The sequence below is a fragment of the Diadema setosum genome, chromosome 3 (genome assembly GCF_964275005.1).
Source record: "Diadema setosum chromosome 3, eeDiaSeto1, whole genome shotgun sequence".
Lineage (NCBI taxonomy): Eukaryota > Metazoa > Echinodermata > Echinoidea > Diadematoida > Diadematidae > Diadema > Diadema setosum.
This window is the reverse complement of record NC_092687.1, coordinates 22131436-22151505: the sequence shown is the minus strand read 5'-3', so window position 1 is coordinate 22151505 and position 20070 is coordinate 22131436. Positions and strand designations below refer to the sequence as shown.

The following is a 20070-nucleotide window of genomic DNA, read 5'->3' as shown; positions in this document are numbered from 1 at the left end:
ACTTTGCAATTTAAATTCAAGTGCGTTGCTGCGAAGATATGCGTGTGAATTCGTATGATTCTGTCGAGATAATTTTTCAGTGCCGTCTGAGTTGAAATATGTGTGATTTTCCTTCCCTATGTTGCCTAAAGCGTTTTGCTTAAATTTCTATTGCCATACTCTGAAAATGAATTGTTCTCACACTCCGATTCGCAACATTACCGCTTTGTACGGCGCGGGCCCGTCTGAAATAAAAAGAAGAAGAAAAGATTGTTAATCCGAAAATGACATCTTTGGGATTACTAACCTTCGTAAAAACAAACCTCTCTCCATTGTCGGACTGATTTAACTTTGGACCGAGATTCAAACCTTCGGCATAGCGAACTATAACAATAATTTTCTACCATGTTTTCATTGACATTTCGTGAAGCAGCATGCATTTCGGTAGTTTGAAACGTGTAAATGTTGCGATGTCTTTCTCCTGCTAGTGCAGACTAAGTTCGGTCACGGTGAAAGTTCCCTAATGAAATACAAAATAATGCAAGTCTTTTCAACAATAACGCACTTCCGTAAAGATTTTTAAGCGTTTAAACGCAGTTTCTAGTTTCATACAAAAACTGCAAGTCTTTTCTGCAACGCTCTTGCATTTTTTAATACAGCGGTGCTTGTGATTTGATGGACTTGCATTTGATTTTTAGAGTTGCATTTAAACGCAATTGAGTTTAAGTTTCCTACAATTTTCTAATTTCTTATGATTATGAAACGCAAGTCTTTTCAGCTTTCCGTGTGATTTGATGGACTTGCATTTGATTTTCAGAGCCAGTGCATTTAATTTCTAATTTTCGCGTACAAAATAACAAAATAATGCAAGTCTTTTCAACAATAACGCATTTCCATAGATGTTTAGAGATACTTTTAAACGCAGTTTCTTATAGTTTCGTACAAAAACCGCAAGTCTTCTCTGCAACGCTCTTGCGTTTAAATATAGCATTGCGTGTGATTTGATGGACTTGCATTTGATTTCTAGAGTTGCGTTTAAACACAATTGAGTTTTTAAAAAAACAGTTCCCTACAATTTTCTAGTTTCGTATGATTATGAAACGCAAGTCTTTTCAGCTTTCCGTGTGATTTGATGGACTTGCATTTGATTTTCAGAGCCAGTGTGTTTAATTTCAAATTTTGCGTACGAAATAACAAAATAATGCAAGTCTTTTCAACAATAACGCACTTCTGTAGATGTTTAGAGATGCTTTTAAATGTAGTTTCTTATGGTTTCGTACAAAAACTGCAAGTCTTCTCTGCAACGCTCTTGCTTTTAAATATAGCATTGCGTGTGATATGATGGACTTGCATTTGATTTCTGGAGTTGCGTTTAAACGCCATTGAGTTAAAAAAAAAAGTTCCCTACAATTTTCTAGTATCGTATAATTATCAAACGAAAGTCTTTTCAGCGTTCCGTGTAATTTGATGGACATGCATTTGATTTTCAGAGTTGCGTTGAATTTTTGATTTTGCGTACGAAATAAAAAATAATGCAAGTCTTTTCAACAATAATGCACTTCTGTAGATGTTTAGAGATGCTTTTAAACTCATTTTCTAGTTTTGTACGAAAGCCGCAAGTCTTCTCTGCAATGCTCGTGCGTTTGAATACAGCGTTGCGTGTGATTTGATGTACTTGCATTTGATTTTTAGAGATGCGTTTAATCGCAATTGAGTTTCAGGTTCGTACAATTATTTTCTAGTTTTATACGATTATCGAACGCAAGTCTTTTCTGCAACGCACTTGCGTCTAAATGCAAAGTTGCATGTGATTTCATACACCTGCCCTTTTTTTTATTTGCATTTAATGACAATGTAGTGCATTTTAATTAATTTTCTAGAAACGGGCCCAGGTTTCTAATACCGCTTCGGAATAATTAACGTTAGAATATTTGGAGTAACGAAAACACCAATTTCATGTTCGGATAATGAATCTCTACTAGTACAAAATTTGTGCGTTTTGAGAATAACAAGAGGGAGAAAAGGGGGAGAGTGAACTGCCTTGGGTACTACATGTTATACTCCAGTGTAAATGAGTGTATGCCATTTCTATTCTGGCGTACAAGACAATGGACGCATGGCGCAAACGCTACCACGCCGTACGCTAGCGAATTACCGAGTAGAAATGCTGTGAATCAGAGCGGGAAAAGGATTCTTTTCAGAGAATGGCGATAAGATTTTGAGTGAAAAATGATGTCAACTTAGACGAGGGAATTAACACGTATTTCAACTCAGTTGGAACTGAAAATCAGGTCAACTTATGAGAGTTGTCGACTTATGAATGTCGACTAAGACAAGAAAATTTTCAAGGAATAATAAAGGCAAAAATGAGGACTTTTTTATCGAGTCGACTTAAGCGAGTTGTCAAATTTTGCAATGTCGACTTAGGCGAGGTTTACTGTATAATGTTGGTCACACAATTTTTTAACAGATTTCATTTAATGAGATTACATGCTATAGAGTGTTTAATGGAGAATCAGGAGGGAAGTAGAGAAAAAATGAAGCCCGTGATCTTCCTATGATCACCCTATGTACATACATGCATGGAAGCATGAAATGTACAGTGTTTGATGTCTGCATTAAAACCTATCCACTGTTATTAATGGTAACATGGTTTGTGTGTTTTATATTGTAGACTAGATTGTTTAACCAAGATCTAGTGCAATGGATTAAGCAGTGTTGTGGTTGTATTTCTCACTTCTTGACTTATACATGTCACTTTGTCAGGGTATTCTGAATTTGGACCTTGATTATCTGTTTCAGTCAAGAGACCATAGTAAGAGCTTATTTGCTTTTTGTATAGATTTTAGGAAATTTTACCAGAATGCTTATATTTTGACAGTCCGGTTCTTTTTTAGATAAAACATAGTTCTCAGAAGGGCTCAAAATCCATGTACCACCATTCAAAATCTGTTTGCCAAATGTCAAAAGGCTCTACCAAGAAACTTGTCTGTATAGATTTTAGGAAATTTTACCAAAATGCTTATATTTTGACAATCAAGTTCTTTTTAAGATAAAACATAGTTATCAGAAGGCCTCAAAATCCATCTACCACCATTCAGAATTTGTTTGTCATATGTCAAAAGACTCTACCAAGAAACTTGTCTGTATAGATTTTAGGAAATTTTACTAAAATGCTTATAGTTTGACAATCTGGTTCTTTTTAAGGTAAAACGTAGTTCTCACAAGGGCGCAAAATCCATCTAACACCATTTGGAATTTGTTTGCCATTTGTCAAAAGGCTCTACCAATAAACTTGACTGGCTGATGTGATATGCCAGGATAATGAGATATTTGGAGTATTTTGAGATTTAAAAAGTGAGGTCAGAAAGCTGGTGTCCCTGAAGCACCTGCCCCGTTCATTAGTGTGTTGGTACAAGCAAGGAGGTATGAGAGAACATACCTCCTTGGTACAAGAAATTACTACGTGAAGTATGTGATGATCAAAACATGCCCTAGCAGTGCTGTGATTCACTTTCATGCAATGGATACTACTTTAGCCCGATGTATTGTCATCAGTGTGAATGATAAGGGATCATAAAGTAACCATGATCAGGAATGCTTTTTAGAGTGCACTACTTCTGGCATGCCTGTTTGGATGGTACATGTGTTTCACATTTTTGCCATTACCTATCTGGAATCGTGTTTTCACTGTATTATTTCACACATTTATTTCATACAGGTCTCCAGTTCGGAGCAAAAATCAACAAGTTTCTGCAGTCTTATGGAAACTACATGTATGTTTTACCTTAGACATTAATATTCAGTAAAAGATTACTGATGTGATTGTAGCAACACAAAATGTGGCAATGGCACACTGGGCAAGTGTCTTCATTTTGCTTTCTTGGTGCTTCTCTGTATGTAGCTTCTGATTTATATTGGTGCATTTGATGTTTGCTCATTGTTGGGTGGGTCAGTTAGAAGATTTCAGGAAGTAACAACAAAGCTGCTGATTGTGGAGAATGTACTTAATGCAACCTGTTTTAATGAGTGGAATCAGTTCTCTCTAGTTTTATGTGGATGTGTCGCACCCCCTTCACACATCAGTTTTGGATAGTTCGAACAATTTGACTGTGCATTTACATGTAGCTTAAATGGCCAAATTTTATTTTGTTTCAACCAGTGACCTTTACTCTAGTACATGTATGAATAAAGACAATTTGCATTAATTTTACACCTGGCAAATTCTCATTTGACTTGTTTGATGTAACAAGTTTGACAGACACTAAGGTGAGCTAAGTGGCTATCACTGCCAACTACAAACTAACTTGCGCTTGTATGTTAAATTTGTGGTAAATACACAAGTACATGAAGTATATTCATGTATCATTACTTTATCCGTGTAAAGGATATGAAAGTCATTGTTTGTTTCTTTTTTTTATTATGTAATCCTGTATAATTGCAGATTTTGTGGATCCATTAAAATCATAGAGCCACATTCCTATATTTCATCTGCATTGTTTGAATGGCATTGATTCAGGAAGTGTGTACATGTATCGTGATGAGTGATTTTAAAATGCCATTCATGTTTGGTCTCAGTTTTCTAGAGAGCCTTTTATGCTGATATTTTCAGACTTTAAGCTTGTGATCTGTGCCTTCATTTCTCAAAGTAATGTATGATGTCGTAATTCAACCATTTTATTAACTGGCGTATGTTGTTTAACATGTCATACATGAGTCGAGTTTTGAGTGAAACACTGTGACGTAGATGTCTATAATGGATGTAAGCTATTGATGTACAGTATATACGCACTGCACTGTAAAACTTAAGCCCATGATTTTAGGTGCCTCAGGATTGTAAGACAAAATGTTGAATTTGTTTCATGGTGATTAATCTGCAGAGACCATAACAATGTATTGCTAATATTATTGTTCTGAAGTCTGTAGAAATACACATACATGACATGTACTAAAAGAAGAATGATGATATGTTTCTTTGCAATTTCTTTGCACTGATTAATTTAGATGACTTAATGTAGAAGAGAGCTGCTAGGTCTTTGTGATTCTGCCAGTAGGCTTCCTAAAAAATCAAATATTCATCCCAAAATATATACAGGAATCTCCCGGACATGTGAATTCTTTTCTCCCATTGAGATGCATGAAACACTGATTACTGTATGGAATCATTCTGATTTTGACAGATGAATGTTGCAGCAAAAGTTGTTAAAAAATTCCAGCCTTTCTTCATGTCAGTCAGTTTTATCATCCAAATTCCCTACAATAGGACTCATTGGTTCTCTTTTGTGTTATTTTCTTTTTGTCTTTCAGTAGACTGGTAGGAATTTGAACATTCCAGGTGTAATTAGCATTTGATAACATTTCTTGCCCATTGGAAGATTATCTAATGTAACATTTTAGTGAAACAAGCATTGTTGCCGAATATGTCAAATTGAAGAAAATAATGATTTTAAAAAAAGAAGAAGAAATATCTTCGATTTTATCACATACAGTTCGACCTCAATTATCCGGTCATGTCGGGACCGGCACTCATCCGGATAAACGAATTGGCTGGATATGGGAGACACAATGTTAATGTATGTATATAGCTGCCGTCCAAGCTGCCGTCCCAGTGCACTGGCAGCTAAGCAGGTAGCGTACGCTGCAACAGTGGTGTAATCTATGCTAGCCTGCTTTACGATGTGGTGTGAATTTGTTAGTTCTGTCGGGAATATTGTAGGTAAATCGTGTGAGCTTTGTAGAAATTTTAATTGAGTTTAAAGTCATTGTTTGTTTCTCAATTTTGGATGAAAAGAAAAGTCCTTCACTGCGTGAATGCGTCCGGATAATAGAGATTTCCGGATAGAAGGAGGCTGGATAATCGAGGTTGCACTGTATTGTTTGTAATGGATTGATTCTGAAAGTTTAAATTACACTCAGGCTTTTAGATTCAATGAACATAAAATAGCAGAAATACATGTAGCTCTATATGGCTTCTTCATCCAACCTTTGCATATTGTTTGTAATTTGTATGTACAGTCCCTCTATAACTCGACGCCCTTACTGAAAGGGCTACCCTGTGAAATCAGAGCATTCATTCAATAACTGAATAAACTTTTACTGATCACTTTGCATTTTAGTCAGCATTGTGTGATACTGTCTATGTACTTCTCATTAGATCCAACAATGGCATTGCCAAGGTAATCAGCTTGTTCATATTTCTTTAGTCTTATAATCTACTTTGCAGGGACAGATCCAGGAATTCAGTAAAGGTGGAGCGTAAAGCAGTATATTTTTCTAGTGCCACTTCGGGGTTTGATCAATCAGCTGACAAGCAAAAAACAAACAAGGCTGAAGCAGAATTTTCTGGTGCCACTACAATCGGCTTGCAAGAGAGGTGTCTCTCCTTGGGGATATTTTTCTTTTTATGTTAATCTTGGTCATTATGTGATTTCATGCATACTTTTATTTTAAAATTTTGTTTTAAAAACAAAAGATATTAAAGGGGTTCCCCCTTTATTTTTTTATGCCTCTGCCACGAAGTGGTGCCAGAGGCATTATGTCTTCAGGTTGTCCGTCCGTAATCAATTTTGTGGACAGCATAACTAAAAAAAACTGTTTGAGGAATCTTAATGAAACTTTGCATGTATATGTATGAGTGGGCGAAGTTGTGCCTATCAACTTTTAGGTGCACATGCTCAAGGTCAAAGGTCAAAAGGTCAGGGTCAAATGCTCAAAATTTCACTATTTCCCCCATATCCATGCAATGCCTGAAGGTATTTTCTTGAAACTTTGTTATATATGAACTACCAAATGCAGATTCTCCAGACAGATTCTTGGGTCATAAGGTCAAAGGTCAAGGGTCAAAGGTCAAGTCAAAAGGTTGAAATTTCACATTTTTCTCCATATCTTGCAAATGGTTCAAGGTATCTTTGTGGAACTTAGTATATATGCATGTACTGATGGGCAGTGATTATCTAGGGAAGTTGGGGGTCATGAGTCAAAGGTCAGAGGTCAAAGGTCAAGGTCAACCTGTCAAAGTGTCACTACTTCGCTCATATTCATGCAATGCCTGCAGGATTTTTTCTTTAAACTTGATATATGCATGTATTACCCAATAGATATTCTGTGGGAAGTTTCTTGCCAAAAGGTCAAAGGTCAAGTGAAAGTGCTAAACTTCACCTCTTCCTCCATATCTCGAAAGTAACTCAAGGTATCATCATGAAACTTATTACATATTTATGCATGTTCTACCTAACAGTGATTCTCTTTTGAAATTTGAGGTCAAGGATCAAAGGCCAGGTTTAAATGCTAATATTTTACCATTCAATACTGAAATTACACTTTTCTCCATACCTTGACGATTACTAAATGCATAAACTTATAAAAGGATCAAAAGCCAAGTAAAAATCCTCAAATCCCCAAATACCTGCACTCTGACAATTTAGTCATTCATCCAATTGAACCTAGTTCAAAGAAAGTGAACATCTCAGCACATTTGTGATAAACTTGTCATTTTAATATTTTGCCAGTTATGTGAAACTGTCGTCACACATTGTCAAGACATTGTACTATAGACCTATTAGAAGAACAATGTATTATGGCGGAGGCATACCAGTCGCCATAGCGATATTTCTAGTTCTTTTTATTTCTTTTTGTATTTAACCAAAAAAAAAGGAGGGTCTGCACCTGATGCGAACTCACATGGAAAGGTCATGTTAATGTTATCTGTAAAACAACTTCACAAATTTAACAAAGGTGTAATTAATAGATTTAAATATTTTTGTCATCTTCCACATTTATTATGCTTTACTCCAGTTTTATATTACCATATTTATACCCCCGCCACACGTAGTGTGAAGGGGTATATAGGAATCACTGTGATGTTGGTCGGGCGGTCAGTCGGTTTTTCTGTTGCAAAATATTGCGTCGCGAACTCCTCCTACAGTTTTGAAGCAATTTAAATGATATTGAGGTATAGACGTGCAAGACATGTTTTTTGTGTTTGTCGGACAATGCATTGCCATGGTAACCATAATTTTACCAAAACCTTGTGGATTGAATAACTTCCATAGTATTTAAGCAATCAATTTCAAAATTGGTATCTATGATGATCTATAGGTGTAGTTATGCAAGACACTCTTTGTGTTTGTACTTGACAAAGCATTGCCATGGTAACTGCATGTTTTCCTCGAAATCTTGTGGAGTGAACAACTTCCACAGTTTTGAAGCAATTTAAATCAAATTTGGTAGGCATTATGGCCTTGAGGCATAGATGTAGAACACATAATTTTTGTGTTTGTCGGATAAAGTGTTGCCATGGTAACCATAATTTTACCAAAACCTTGTGGATTGAATAACTTCCACATCATTCAAGCACTTAAGGTCAAATTTATTATGTATGATGATCGGGAGGTGTAGTTATGCAAGACACCAATGTGTTAATATAAGAAAAATGTGTTGCCATGATAACCACTCATTTTTGTATCAAATTGAACCATTTAATTTATGAAGGTGAAATTTGGTGTGTATGATGCTCTTTAAGTGTAGTTTTGCAAAATGTCCTTTGTATTTGTATCGGACAATGCATTGCCATGGTAACCGCATGTTTGTTTTTAATTCTGTGGAGTGAACTTCTTTCACAGTTTTCAAGCAATTGAAACCAAATTTGGTAGGCAGTATGGCCCTGAGGTATAGATGTGGAACACATAATTTTTGTGTTTGTCACACAAACTGTTGCCATGGTAACCACAATTTTACCAAAACCTTACAGATCGAATAACTTTTCCATCATTCAAGCAATTAAAGTCAAATTTAGTATGTATCATGATCTAGAAGTGTAGTTTTGCAAGACACCAATGTGTTAGTTTAAGGAAAATGTGTTGCCATGGTAACCACTTATTTTTGTATCAAAATAAACCATTAAAGCTATGAAGGTCAAATTTGGTGTGTATGATGGTCTTTAAGTGTAGTTATGCAAAATGTCCCTTGTGTTTGTATCAGACAATACATTGCCATGGTAATCACACTTTTTACCCAAACCTAAGTTGTGGAACTAGGTGTCAACTCTGTAATTGTACAGTATACATTGAAAACTAAAATCATTCTGTTTCCAATTCGACAAGTGCACAAACTTGGTATTAATGTCATTGCCCTCATGACATCACATACTATAAAGCAACACTAGGGGAGGGGGTATTAATCACCTTCAGTGATAATTCTAGATGAATTTTGGAATTTTAGTGTGGGGCAATATGCATCAACTTTTTTTAGAAAAAAATTATATTACTGCAAAAAAAAATGTCATTAAGGGTAACCGCATGCTCAAACTGATTGATATTGATAAAATGAATTATTAATACATTGTATATATTTCAGCTGGGTCAATTTATGTTTAAATACATTTAAAAAAGTCTACCACAAAATAATGGTGTATAAAATCTTTTGTCATTATGATGCAGTGTACACAATTTTCCTACTCAATGTTCCAGTGAATATCATTTACCATTATTACGAACAATTTGTTCGAAACACATTTGTTTCTCTGGCCCGAGATTCTGGAACAGCCTTGACAACACTTTAAAAGATGCTTTGACTTTTCCTCCTTTTAAATCAAAACTAACAAAAAAAAATTTGTCATCCCTATAAAAATAAACAAATGAATAAAGGATAAAAATCTTTTAAATATTAAGAGTTTATGTTTCACTGTTTGGCAAATTTTCATTGAGTTTCAAGTTTTTACTATGCCTTGGTGACTTTTCCTGAAAAATGAATTGTAGACCACTAGTTTTTTTGTTTTCCTGCCTTTCTTTGTTATGCCTATCTTTAATTATACCCCACCCACACATAGTGTATATGGGGGTACGTAGGAATCACTTGGTGGTGGGTGGTCAGTCCATTGGGCGGTCAAGTGGTCAGTTCATAACAAAAAAATCTTGTGGATCGAACTACTCTCTTATTTTTTGAGCGATTGACCCCAAATTTGGCATGTGTGACTGCTATCAATGGTAGATGATGATAAACAAATGAATAAAGGATAAAAATCTTTTAAATATTAAGAGTTTATGTTTCACTGTTTGGCAAATTTTCATTGAGTTTCAAGTTTTTACTATGCCTTGGTGACTTTTCCTGAAAAATGAATTGTAGACCACTAGTTTTTATGCCTCCGCCACGAAGTGGTGCCGGAGGCATTATGTTTTCGGGTTGTCCGTCCGTCCGTCCGTCCGTCCTTCCGTCCGTCCGTAATGAATTTTGTGGACAAGGTAACTATCGAAACCTGTTGAGGTATCCTAATGAAACTTGGCATGTATGTGTATTAGGGGGTGAAGTTGTGCCTATCAACTTTTGGGTGCACATGCTCAAGGTCAAAGGTCAAAAGGTCAAGGTCAAATACATAAAATTTCACTATTTCCAACATATCTATTGAATGCCTGAAGATATTTTCTTGAAACTTAGTTTATACATGTATTACCCAATTAAGATTCTCTGGTGAAAGTTTGGGTCATGAGGTCAAAGGTCAAAAGGTCAGGGTCAAATACATAAAATTTCACTATTTCCACCATATCTATTGAATGCCTGAAGAGATTTTCTTGAAACTTAGTTTATACATGTATTACCCAATTAAGATTCTCTGGTGAAAGTTTGGGTCATGAGGTCAAAGGTCAAAAGTTCAAAAGGTCAAAAGGTCAAGTAAAAATATTAAAACTTCTTTTTTTTCTCCGTACCTTGGAAAATTGTTCAAGGTATCTTCATGGAACATAGTATATACATGTACTGACTGGAAGTGATTATCTAGAGAATGTAGGGTTCATGGGGTCAAAGGTCAGGGGTCAAAGGTCAAGTGCAAGACTTCAAAATTTTACTATTACCCTCATATTTATGCAATGCCAGCAGGGTTATTTTTTTACACTTGGTGTATGCGTGTGTAACGTAATAGAAATTCTCTGGAAAGTTTTTTTTTTTTCTCTTTTTGCCACAAAGGTCAAAAGGTCAAAGATCAAGTGAAAGTGCTGAACTAACTTTTTCCTCCATATCTCGGAAGTGGCTCAAGTTACCTTGAAACTTAGTACATATTATGCATGTTCTACCTGAAAGTAATTATCTTATGAATTTTAGGGTCAAGGGCCAGATGAAAATGGTAACAATTTACTATTCAATTCAGAAATTGCACTTTTTCTCCACACCTGTACCTTGAAAATTACTCAATGCCTAAATGTATGAATGGGTCAAAGTCAAGTTAAAGTCCTTAAATCCCTAGATACATGCTCTCTTATTCATCCAATTAAACCTACATCAAGGAAGGTGAACATTCAACACATTTGTGACAAACTTGTCGTTCCAATATTTTGCCAATTTTGTGGAAATGTAATCACACAGTGTCCACATGTACTGTCTAGACCTATTGGGAAAATCATGCATTATGGCGGAGGCATACCAGTCGCCAAAGCGACATTTCTAGTTTTGTTTTCCTGCCTTTCTTTGTTATGCCTATCTTTAATTATACCCCACCCACACATAGTGTATATGGGGGTATGTAGGAATCACTTGGTGGTGGGTGGTCAGTCCATTGGGCGGTCAAGTGGTCAGTTCATAACAAAAAATCTTGTGGATCGAACTACTCTCTTATTTTTTGAGCGATTGACCCCAAATTTGGCATGTGTGACTGCTATCAATGGTAGATGTGCAAGACACCTTTTTTCGTCAGTATCAATGCGTTGCCATGGCAACAGCAAATTTCCACAAAAACTTGTGGATGGAATTACTCTCTTTTTTTGAGTAATTAACCCAAAATTTGGCATGTATGACTGCTATCAAAGTGAAATGTGCAAGATACCTCTTTTGTTAGTATTGCATAATGCATTGCCATGGTACATGTAATGGCAAATTTAAAAAAAAAAAATCCCACCAAATGTTTTGGATCAAACTTCTTTTTTTATTTTTTGAGCAATTGACCCCAAATTCAACATGTGTGGCCACCATCAAAGGTAGCATGTGCAAGACACCTTTTTTGATAGTATTGAATGATGTGTTGCCTTGGCAATGGCAAATTTTCCTGAAAACTTGTCAATCAAACTACTCTCATTTTTTAGCAAATCACCCCAAATGTGGCATGTGTGACCACTATCAAAGCAAGACATGTAAGATATCTGTTTTGCTGGTATTGCATGATTCGTTGCCATGGTAAGGGCACATTTTATGTTCTGGATCAAACTACTCTCAGTTTTATATCAATTCAGTTGAAATTAGAGATATACAATCAATGTAATGTTTAGTTGTGGAAGACACCTTTTTTGTTTGTGAATAAATCTGCAACAGCAGCTTTTTTTTTATACCAATCATACAGAAATATGTGGATGACCTAACTCCCTAATTTATGAGCACTAGGTGTTACAAAAAAACATTTCCCACTTTTGACCCTGAATAGTTCAAAAACTATACATCAGATACCACTGACATTAATATGAACAATGGCTGAATAGTGTACAATTTTGTTGCAGGCAATTTTAAAATGACAGCATAATTCAGTTTCATGAAATTAAACATTAAGACCCCGTTTACAGTGCGGGGCTGGGCCGAGCCCCACAAATTTGTCTGTTTACACTGCCGGGCTCGGCCGCGCTTTTAATTCAAACCTTTCAATATTTTGTCGTAGTGGCACTTTGCTTGTAAACAAACGCAATTTGGTATAGTCTGGTTTTCAGACCCTTTGCCAACTGGATTCCGTGGCGACAAAGTGGCCGTTCGGGCAAAGGCTTTTGCCGAAGGAAAAATCCTTTCCAGGACAAAACCACCTTAAAACTATACTAGTTATATATTATATTAAAAATTTGATTAAAACAGTTGATATGGAGTATTGTAATGAAAATGCACAGTTGAGATGGGAAATATTTAAAATCAAAGTTAGAGAATTGACAATTGAATATTCAAAAATTACAGAATGAGAGAATGAAACAGTTGCAAAAGAAATTTTCAGATTTAAGTGAAATGGTAGATAAAAATGGTAAAAGTGAAGATATTCAAGAAATGAAAAATGTTCAGAAAGAACTGGATGAGATATATACGCACAAATGTAGAGATGCATATGTAAGAGCAAGAGAAAAGTGGATGGAGTTTGGCGAGAAGTCAACCAAATATTTTTAAAGCGACAAAAAATGAATGGAGTTAAAAAAAGAAATTGATTGTGTTATTGAAGATGGTAAAAAGTTATTTTGTCAAAGTGAAATTTTAAAAAGTATGGTGAAGTATTATGAAAAATTATATTCTGACACAAATATTGTTGATGATAATGAATTAGATATTTATTTGAAAGGAACAAGGTTATGTGAGTTAGATGAATTGGATGCGAATAGTTGTGAAGGAATGATTACAGAAAAGGAATGTTACAAAGCTGTTATGTCTATGTCAAATAATGTCACACCTGGGTGTGTGGTGGGTTAGGTATTGAATTTTATAAATGATTTTGGATGGATATAAAAGATTTATTGGTTGAGAGTTTAAATGAAGCTTATGTTAAAGGTGAGTTATCTGAAAGTCAAAAGCAAGGGGTTCTCACACTTATATATATATAAAAAGGGAGATAAACGAATTCTAGATAATTGGAGACCGATATCATTATTAAACACAGACTATAAGATAATTGCTCGAGTTATGTCTCAGCGATTACAAAGAGTGATTCATATAATAGTTTCATGAGATCAGACTGGTTATATAAAAGGGCGTTCAGCTGTAGATAATTTGAGATTGATTCAAGATATTGATTATTGTCATGTATTCAAAAAGGAAGGTATACTTATTTTTTTTTTTTTTGATTTTCAAAAAGCGTTTGATTGTGTGAGTCATAAGTTTCTTTTGCAGGTTTTAAAAAGACTGAATTTTATGGAATCATTTATTAAATGGATAGATGTTTTATATACGGATGTAGTGGCAAAGGTTATTAATAATGGATGGTTTACAAATGTATTCAAGATTAAAAGGGTTGAAGACAGGGTTGCCCCCTATCAGCCTTATTATCTGTTGTAGTAGTTGAAGTAATGGCAACACGTATACGCTCTAACATGAATATACACGGCATTAGTATACCGGTTTATAACGATCCATCCCGTGATGTTTATGTTATACGTATTTCACAGTTAGCTGATGATGCTACATTAATTGTTGACTCGGTAGAGTCAGGTAATATTGCAATGTAAGAGGTACAATGTATAATTGATGAATATGCTGGGTTACAGTTAAATTTTCAAAAAAACAAAAATATTACCATTGAATATTGATATTAATGAAGTTAATTGTTTAGAAAATTTAAAATGGACAGAAGAGCCGGATACACACCTTGGTGTTGTTTTGTGTCATACAGAAAATGAATTTAATCGCTTAAATTGGTTAGTTAAAGGTGGGAAAATTAAGCGAATGATAAGAATGTGGAGGATGAGAAATTTAACTTATTATGGGAAAGTAGTTATTATTAAATCTTTACTTGTATCTCAGTTGATTATCATTCAACTTGTTATAAAATTCCTCAGAAATATGTAAAAGAGTTGAATAAGATATTATTTTCATTTTTGTGTAATTCTAAAAAAGATAAAGTTAAAAGAGCGGTTGTAATGAATTGTGTTTTACAAGGTGGTTTAGGAATGATTGATTTAGATGCAAAATGAAGTCACTTAGGCTTTCTTGGTTGCCGAAATTATTAGATGCTAGTGATAAATCTTGTAAATATATATGTAAATTTTGGTTATATAAAATTGGAGGGGTTTATTTATGTTTACATTATAATTGTTCAGCTGTAGATATGATGTTATTGTGTAAAAGATACAAATTACCGTTATTATAATTTATTTTGATCTTCTTTCTACATGGGCAAAAATGCATTATACAAATATATTGCAGGTAAATTATATATCAAATGAAGTTATTTGGAATAATACGAACATCAAGTATATGAATGAAGTTTTATTTAATAAAGATTGGGTTGAAAAAGGTGTTATTCATGTTAAAGGGATGTACAGTTTTTGTTGAGACCTAATTTCAGGTCTCTAACACTTTTTGGTGAGATAACGAGAAACCTCTCAGGAAATATGAAAGAGCATGTAATTCTATGAGGAATTCAACGTTTATTTGACGAAAATTGGTTTTGAAATGGCCGAAATGTCCAAAAAGAGCGATTCTAATAAAGTGTGGGACCCGCACTTTATTACAATCACTTTGTTTTACTTTGTTTTTGCATGTTTAAGTCATTCCAAACCCGATTTTCATCAAATAAGCTTCGAATTCCTCTTAAAATGGTATGCTCTGTACTACATCATAAGTGTTTTCTTGGTATCTCGCAAAAAGTTAGCCCAATTCTCATCTCCACCAATACTGTACCATCCCTTTAAAAGTTGATAGAAAATGAATCATGGAAAAATCATGAACAAATATATGAAATAATGAATTTGAATTCTTTATTAATATCGTTTCAATATGAAAGAATTAAAAAAGAACTGTCACAGGTGTGGTTTTATTATTTGTTTAAAAGGCAATGTACCCGAGATGTTTCGTTTAATAAAGAATTGTTTCAGATAAATACTGGGGATATTAATTGAATTGATAGTTTTAAAAAACAAAACAGTTTTATTTGTTGTTGCTGGATGAAAAGAAATCTGAGTTAAGTGTGACATATTTTTGGACAAAAACATTGTATATACCTCCAAAATTTGATTGGAAAGTGTTGTTTGATTTCAAGTTTGGAAAGTTATTTTATAATAAAGTAAAGCAATACAGTTTTAAGTTATTACATAGAATATTACCATTTAAAGAAAATTTAGTAAAATGTCAAATTACGTCTGATATGATTTGTAAGAAATGCAGCGAAGCTGAATCTATTTGGCATGTTATGTTATATTGCCCAGATACAAAGTTATATTGGGAAAAAATATCAAATTTTATATGCGCTTATTTTCACATTGATATCACTGTTAATAAGCGAATGATATTAACAGGATTTAATGTAAGAGATAAATCTTTGATGTTGTTGAATTTGGTATTAGTTTTTGCCCAATATACGATTTTTCGTTTGTATATATATACTTAGCAATTATAAAGTCCCTCGAAGGAGGATAAAGAAAAAAATACTAGTTTTCGACGTAGAGGGGGTTAATATCCTGAATAACGAAATAGTACGGGCAGAGGGTTTGGAAGCCAGACTAAAATTGGCCGCGCATTTGGCCCAGTTTGAGTTTGCACTGAGAAAAGGCCGGGCTCGGCCACGGCCGAGACCACCTCCAGAGCGTGGCCAAATGCACGGCCAATTTTGGCCCCGCATTTGGCCGGTTGCGCGTTTACACTGAAATGAAGGCGGGCTCGACCACGGTTAGGTTAGGTTTCAGTTGGGTTTCAGATTTTGCTCTATTTTCAACCCTCTGTACAAAACTTTAAGTAGTTATAGCAGTCTCAATGGTGACGCCCTATGGGAAATCGCGTGTTGTAGGCTAATCGGGGGTGTTCATTTTCCATAGGCCGTGTTAAAGTTGGACTTAGAATTTCTCCATAGACGCTGTAGTTAAGAAATTGGCCGAAATTTTCGGTTACGGTCCTATGTTATAACGTGTGATGTGATGTTGATATTTTAAGTCCGAGATATATTGGAACTTAGAATATTTTTGGTGATGTGTTGCGTGAATGGGTGAAAATGTCTTGGTGACGGTTGTATGTTATAACGTGTGATGTGGTTTGGATTCGGATGGCGAGGACCGTGTGAAGATTGTACATGAATGTGTTAGTACCGGTTTTGGTGTTGCGTTGTGTGCGTTGTGTGCGTGTGTGCGTGGTGTAATGTGTGGTTGATGTGGGCGTGTTTTTTGTTTTGTGTGCGATGGGGAGTGATTGGAATGTGGTGTGATTGATCGTAAAAAAACGATTGATTTTAAGACTACGAGACTAATTAGTTACACGTACAGGACAAGGGTTGTGAAGAAAAGAGTCGTTGGATATAAGGGGCTCTTTCATATTTCTTTGTTTTCTTCTTTATTTTCTTCTTTTTTTTTTCTTCTCAATGGTGGACATACGTGGAATATACATCAAACATCGAGGTAAAGAAGTTCGTTGGTATTTCTTTATTTTTTTTTCTGAATGAATGAGGAGTATGATATATACAGCGAATACAGTTTGGAATGGCGTTCTTTTACATTTATTTTCCTCTTTATTTTCTACTTCATATGTTAATACGTGTGGTAAAACGTGTGGTTTGAAAGCATTGTAAACACAATGAGAATATAATTATCATCGATAATAAATCTATCGAATTATTAAGTTTTAATGATTCTATGCTTGTAATGACTAGATAGTACATAATATACAGTTTAGCTACAAGGCAGCGAGAACTCGACATTTTTTTTATCACTTTCCTCTGTATCGGTTATACAAGCGAGCTATGTCCATAAAACAAATAGCGACCGAGTTATGTTGATTTCCGTTCTTTATCTTCTTTTATTGGTAACAAAAGTGATATACGAGGAAGATGGTAGAGACGTATTTACTTGGTTTGAGAATAAGTATTACAAATGTACTAAAATTTATCTGAGATATAGCAATAACATATATATATAGGTCATAGGCCCCGGAAGTGGGAGGCAGGGGGGGCGGCCGCCCCCCCCCCCCAATCCAAAAAGTGGGGGGGCAAAACGCATTTTTGCCCCCCCCCCCCAAAAAAAAAAGCCCCCTCAAAAAAAAATAATAATAATAACAATGATAATAAAAGTAAATGAATAAACAAAGAAAATAAAATAAATATGTATAATATGAATAAAAGAAAAAATATGGCTTCAAACGGCAGCTTTTGGACTGTAAAATGTCAACATTTTCAAGCTCGCTCGCTTCGCTCGCTCGCATTCAGCAGTTGAGCCCGGTGCGCCTCCCCCTTAATTTCTAAAGCGAAAAACGTAATAGCTACGACGGCAGTTGTTGGACTCTAGAATGTCAAAATTTTCACGCTCGCTCGCATTGAATTGTTATGCCATTCTCCTAATGTTGCTGACAGTAATTGCCAGTAGTTGCGCCCGATGCCCCCACCCCTTAATTTCCAAAGCGAAAGATAAATATAGCTTCAAATGGGAGTTTTGGGACTGTAAATTGTCAAAATTGTCAAGCTCGCTCGCTTCGCTCGCTCGCATTGAATTGTTATGCCACTCTCCTAATGTTGCTGCCAGTAATTGCCAGCAGTTGCGTCCGATGCCCCCCCCCCTTAATTTCCAAAGCGAAAGATATAGCTACAAACGGGAGTTTTTGCACTGTAAAATGTTAAAATTCTCAAGCTAGCTCGCTCGCATTGAATCGTTATGCCAGTCTCCTAATGTTGCTGCCAGTAATTGCCAGCAGTTGCGCCCGATGCGCCGCCCCCTTAATTTCCAAAGCGAAAAATAAAGCTACAAACGGCAGTTTGGGGACTGTAGAATGTCAAAATCCCAAGCTCGCTCTCTTCACTAGCTCGCATTTAATCATTATTCCATTCTCCTGATGTTGCTGCCAGTAATTGCCGGCAGTTTTCGCCCGGTGCGCCCCCCTTAATTTCCAAAGCGAAAAATATAGCTACAAACGGCAGTTTTGGGACTGTAAAATGTTAAAATTCTCAAGCTCGCTCGCTTTGCTCGCTCGCATTGAATCGTTATGCCATTCTCCTGATGTTGCTGCTTCAGTAACTGCCAGCAGTTGCGCCCGATGCGCCGCCCCATTAATTTCCAAAGTGAAAGATAAAGCTACAAACCCCAGTTTTGGGACTGTAGAATGTCAAAATTTTCAAGCTTGCTCGCTTCGCTCGCTCGCATTGAATCGTTATTCCATTCTCCTAATGTTGCTGCCAATAATTGCCAGCAGTCGCGCCCGATGCGCCCCCATTTATTTCAAAGCGAAATATGTAGCTACAATTAAAACTCCAGTTTTGGAACTGTAGAATATCAAAATTTTCAAGCTCGCTCGCTTCGCTCGCTCGCATTTTATTGTTATGCCATTCACCTTATGATGCTAACAGTATATAATTTGTCGATCGTTTCACACCGTCATTCCATAATCCATGTAAGGAAAACTTACAATGTTCCTCAATGACTGCGTTTTTGAATGTATCACACATTCCGTAATGTATTGTAGTCCCATAGATTGCTCACGCACACACGCACAAGCATACTGACCGTCAAAATTACTTTATGGTTACCCCCATGTTTCGACCCACCGTACGCCACTTTACATATATATATATATATATATAATAGATGTGTGTGCGTGTGTGTGTGTGTGTGTGTGTATGTGTATATTGTGTAACATATGCATGGTCTAATCTTGAGCCCCCTCCAATGTTTGCCCCCCCCCCCCCCCAATCCAAAACTGCTTCCGGCGCGCCTGATATAGGTTTATATCACAAAGGTACTAAAAATTAACCCGAGATATACCAATAACATATATATCTATAGGTCTATATTACACTATACCTTAACCCGTTCCTTCCGCAATTTCCCGAGAACTGTCGATGCCCCCGATTCCTTTACGCGTAAGAACGAGAATGGACAATGTTGGTCATCCGTCAATGCGAATGCACTCACTTATAGTTGAGAAGCTCCTTGTTTGTTCTCTGTCGTTTTTATATACCTGTACATTGTATCTGAACACATCTTCGATACAACCAGCAACGAGAGCTCTTGCGGGCGTGTCTGTACTTGCGCGTAATGTGGTAGTCTTGAACGTATGGTTTGAATTCTGCCGCGACTGTATTGATAAAGCTGTATTGTAGACCTATGACAGCGTTTATACATTGAATATATTTCGTATCGTATCATACACGGACAGGCTCCTTGCTTGTTCTCTGTCGTTTTTATACCTGTGCATTGTGTCTGAACACAGCTTCGACACACCCAGCAACGAGAGCTCTTGCGGGCGTGTCTGTACTTGCGCGTAATGTGATAGTCTTGAACGTATGGTTTGAATTCTGCCGCGACTGTATTGATAAAGCTGTATTGTAGACCTATGGCAGCGTTTATACATTGAATATATTTCGTATCGTATCATACACGGACAGACAATGTCATAAAAATGGGATATGGTTGTGATGATTGCAAATAGCGTGAAATAGTAAGATCATATCGTATTAAACAT

The 20070-nt window shown here is 35.8% G+C and overlaps 1 protein-coding gene across 1 annotated transcript in view; it reads right to left on the bottom strand.

The window, feature by feature from the left end:
• LOC140226267 (uncharacterized) overlaps positions 1-19494 on the bottom strand; it is a 72208-nt gene extending 52714 nt beyond the window's left edge. The window contains exon 1 of the mRNA XM_072306758.1: positions 19410-19494. The gene's annotated coding sequence lies outside the window, so the exon portion shown is untranslated. The remainder of the gene's footprint in view (positions 1-19409) is intronic.
• Between the last annotated feature and the right edge of the window lie 576 nt (positions 19495-20070).